Genomic DNA, 4,696 nt, shown 5'->3' with positions numbered 1-4,696 from the left:
TTCTACAGGTGGCACCTCCCCCCTGCACGTCTGGCAAAGATGTTCCCAAACACCACACAGAACTGTTGGAAATGTAAAACATACAAAGGGACCTATTACCACATGTGGTGGTCATGCCCAAAGGTTAAAACATTCTGGAACATGATCCAAAAACAACTGGAAGAAATTACTACACAGAAAGTGCCTCTTCGACCAGAAACTTATTTATTAGGAATATTGACAAAAGACTACAAAAAAGAAATACAGTATTTGATAATACACATTCTTACAGCAGCCAGAATTACTTTCGCACAAATGTGGAAATTGGAAGACACACCATCAGAAGAGAGAACAATACAAAAAACATTGGAATGTGCGGAGATGGACAGACTTACCAAAGAAATTCAAGAAAAAGAAGACTCAGATTACTATTTGATTTGGCAAAAATGGTACGATTGGTTAGAGAAAAAGAAGACAAAATAAGGGAATACCACTCAAGGACACAAAAATGAAGAACCAAAATTAATATCATTACATAAATATCGATATATAATGAAGGATATATATAGAGAGAGATACATAGATATATGGATATACAAATTACCGATGTAGCTCCATTCACAAAGCTCAAGTTGCATGACTTGATTTTAGTGTACAGTTTGTTTATTATATAGTTTGTTTTTATATGTGTATGTTTGTATATGTATGTTTGATTATCGTTAATAAAAAAATAAAAAAAAAATACTATCTCCTGTTAGGAAACCCAAAAAATGGAAGGTTGGAAATTATTATCGATTAACATAAACGGATTGAACAAGACTAAAAGACGAGACAGATATTTACAAAATTAGCCAAACAAAACATAGACATAATATGCCTCCAGGAAGTTCACATATGGAAACAAGATGAAAGATACCTAGAATATAGTAAATTAGGGAAAGCATACACAGTGCTAGTGGGGGGGGGGAAAGGGGAGGTAGCAATATATATTAAGGGACGGATTGTCGCTGAACAAAAATATGCAGATCCCAAAGGAAGAACATTAATGATAGAAGTAAAGAGAGGAAATTTACCAATATTACTAGTAGCCATTTATGCCCCCAATAAAAATCAGGGAAAATATTATTAAAAATTACATGAACGGATAATTAAAATGGAATACAGAAATATTTGTATCGTGGGGGACTTTAACGGGATAATAGACACAGAAAAAGATTATAAGTGTGGCAAAGATAATAATAATAAAAAAGGGACAACTATCTAAAACCTTTTTCAACATGATAAAAGAATTAAATTTAATAGATATTTGAGGACCCTACACCCAAATGAGAGAAAGTATACTTTCTACTCTAACCCCCAAACATCATGGTCCAGAATAGATATGTTATGGGCAAATAAAGAATTAGGATTGGAAATGGAAACAGTAGAAATTAATCCCAACATATGGGCAGATCATAACCCCCGGGAAGTAAAATGGAGGATCCCAAAAAGAAAGAAGATTAGGAAATGGAGACTAAATTTACAACTTTAAGAGAGGAGAAATATATAGAAAAGATAATGGGAGAACTGAGATTATTTTTTAAAGAAAACAAAAAGCAACATACCTCCCTAACTAATCTATGGGATACAATGAAAGCTTACTTAAGGGGGATAGCAATAACAGACAATGCACATAAAAACAAAGAAAAATGAAAGGCACATAACATTCTCCAGGAAGAAATTGGAAACATGGAAAAGAAATTCCAACTAAGCCCAGGAGACAAAATGGTTAAAGAGAAATTGACAGTACTGAGGCATAAAATGAATATATTAGACCAGGAGGAAATGGCAAATAAACTTAGACAATCTAAACAATATTATTTTTAGAACACAAACAAGATGGGTAGATGGTTGGCCTATAAATTAAAGAAAGAATATGAAAGGCGGATCATTCAACAACTGGAAGACACGAAGAGAAACCTACAGAACAAAAAAGAGGATAAAATGAAAATTGCCCAAGAATACTATACAGAGCTCTATAATAAGGAGGACATATTAACAGAAAAGATTGAAGAATATTTACAGGAGGAAAAGTTCCCACTAGTAGGAGAGGAGGAGAGAGAAAGGTTAAACAAAGAAATTACAATCGAAGAACTAAGAATGGCAATTTTGAAACTTAAAAATAACAAAACATGTGCTCGCTTCGGCAGCACATATACTAAAATTGGAACGATACAGAGAAGATTAGCATGGCCCCTGCGCAAGGATGACACGCAAATTCGTGAAGCGTTCCATATTTTTCAAAGATCTCAACCCATGCGAAATTACCTAAATCCTTTTTTGATATGATGGAAGACATAGAACTGAGAGATATTTGGAGAGAACGCAATGTGGAGGAGAGAGACTTTACATTTTTTTTTTTGATAGACATCAATCCTTTTCCAGGATTGATTTTATACTAACCACAAATGATTTTATTTCTAGGGTGAAGAAGACGAAGATATGTCCAAGAACTGATCTAACTGATCATAGTCTGGTTTGGGTGGAAATGGAACAGGAGAGGGGAGGGGAGAAAGGAGGTCTTGGAGGCTAAATGAAAATTTATTTAGATATGAAGAAAATGTGAATGAATTTTAAAACCAAATGAAAGAATTTTTTGCTATTAATATGCATAAGGGTACTTCTATGGAAATGGTTTGGGATGCTAGTAAGGCCTATATGAGGGGAACTTTAATACATATGAATAATAAACATAGATTGAAACAACAAAAGAAACGGAAAGAGATAGAGGAAGAAATAAAAAAGAAAGAACAATTACTTATACTTAATCCAGGAGATAAGAAAGCAAAAGAAACAATAAATATACTACGAGAGCAATTTAATATGTTAATGGCTGATCAAGTGGCAACTAGTTTACAATATGCTAAACACAATACATTTTGTAATGCCAATAAACCAGGCAGGTGGTTGGCCTATGTGTTGAGGAAAAAACAGAAATCACGAGTTATTGGTAAGATAGAATTTAGAGGTAAGGAAGTTTACCAACAGAATATGATCAAAAAGGTTTTTTTAGAATTTTATACAAAGTTATATGCTAGTGACTCAATACAAGGCATAGATATAGATAGATACTTAAAGGAAGAGAATATTCCTGAATTAACATTAGAGCAGAGGGAAGGATTGAATCAGCCTCCTGATCTCCTCCTAATCTCCTCAGGAGATTATTGCAGCAATTAAGCAGTTAAAAATAGGGAAAGCTCCGGGAACAGATAGATTAACAGCTGTTTATTACAAGAATTTACAGTTTGAAATGGTAGAACCGCTTAGAGCATTATTTTGTAAAATTCAATTAGGCGGAGGAGTCCCACCCTCTTGGAGAACAGCTTTTGTTTCACTGATCCTGAAGGAAGATCAAAACTGTACCAAACCTGAAAATTTTAGGCCAATATCACTTTTGAACACTGACTATAAACTTTTTGCCAAGATATTAGCGAATAGATTAATGCCAGTTATGCAACAAACAATTCATAATGATCAATCAGGTTTTATAAAAGGGAGGCAAATGAAATATAATGTTAGACAAATTGTAAATTTATTGGAATATTTGGAAAAAAAACAACCAGGTCTCTGCAGTGTTTATATTTTCGGATGCAGAGAAAGCATTTGATCGATTGAACTGGCAATTTTTGTTTAAGATAATAGAAAAATGCACTTTGGAGAGTATTTTATACAATCAATTAGAGCAATATATCAGGAACAAACAGCACAAATAATAGTTAATGGAGGCTTAACAAATGTTTTTAAAATTGAGAAAGGTACAAAGCAGGGCTATCCCTTGTCTCGATTGTTGTTTATTTTAACTCTAGAAGTTTTGTTGAATAAGATACGTGACTCTGATAAAATAAAAGGAATTGTAATTAGACACCAAGATTATACATTAAGAGCGTTTGCAGATAACTTGGTTGTTACTTTATCTCAACCTATAGAAGCAGCTCCATATATATTGGACATAATAGGTCAATATGGTAAGGTATCTGGATTTAAAGTAAATCAACATAAAACGAAGATGATAACTAAAAACATGTCCATATCTCAAAGAGAAGATTTAGGGAGAATAATGGGGTTTGAAATAGTTTAAAAGGTTAAATACCTAGGAGTATATATTGCAGCCTCAAACACGAAATTATTTAAAAACAATTATGAAGTTCTTTGGCAAAAAGTGCAGAAAGAAATGGATAATTGGAAAAAGCGACAACTATCTCTACTGGGAAGGATAGCAGCAATAAAAATGAATGTATTACCTAGGTTTTTATTTTTGTTTCAAATGATATCAGTGCTTAAGAAAGATGGAAACTTGAGGGAGTGGCAGAAAGGGGTTAATACTTTTATTTGGGGCGGGAAGAAACCAAGAGTGAAACTGAAAATTATACAGGATGTACGTGAGAGAGGAGGTCTTAAAATGCCTAATTTAAGATTGTATTATGAAGCAGCTGTTTTATCACAAATCAGCGATTGGTTTAACTTAACTGAAGAGATAATGTTAAATATAGAAGGTTATAATTTGTTATATGGATGGCATGCTTATTTGTTATATGAAAAAAAGTGGATAAAGTGTTTAAGGGTCATATACTTAGAAATGCGTTGCTGAGGGTTTGGAAAAAGTATCAATACAAGCTAAATTATAAGATACCTATATGGGCAAATCCCAGACATGCAATAGAAAATATAACTATAGAAC

At 33.1% G+C, this 4,696-nt stretch overlaps 1 non-coding gene across 1 annotated transcript; it reads left to right on the top strand.

Moving 5' to 3' along the window:
* The first annotated feature begins 2,152 nt into the window (after nt 1-2,152).
* Nucleotides 2,153-2,259, top strand: LOC117655314 (U6 spliceosomal RNA). Its single transcript, XR_004588628.1, has one exon. It is a non-coding gene; the product is annotated as a U6 spliceosomal RNA (small nuclear RNA).
* Nucleotides 2,260-4,696: the final 2,437 nt, after the last annotated feature.

The sequence above is a fragment of the Pantherophis guttatus genome, chromosome 4 (genome assembly GCF_059756535.1).
Source record: "Pantherophis guttatus breed Tessera chromosome 4, ASM5975653v1, whole genome shotgun sequence".
Classification (NCBI taxonomy): domain Eukaryota; kingdom Metazoa; phylum Chordata; class Lepidosauria; order Squamata; family Colubridae; genus Pantherophis; species Pantherophis guttatus.
This window is presented reverse-complemented; position numbering and strand designations above follow the sequence as displayed.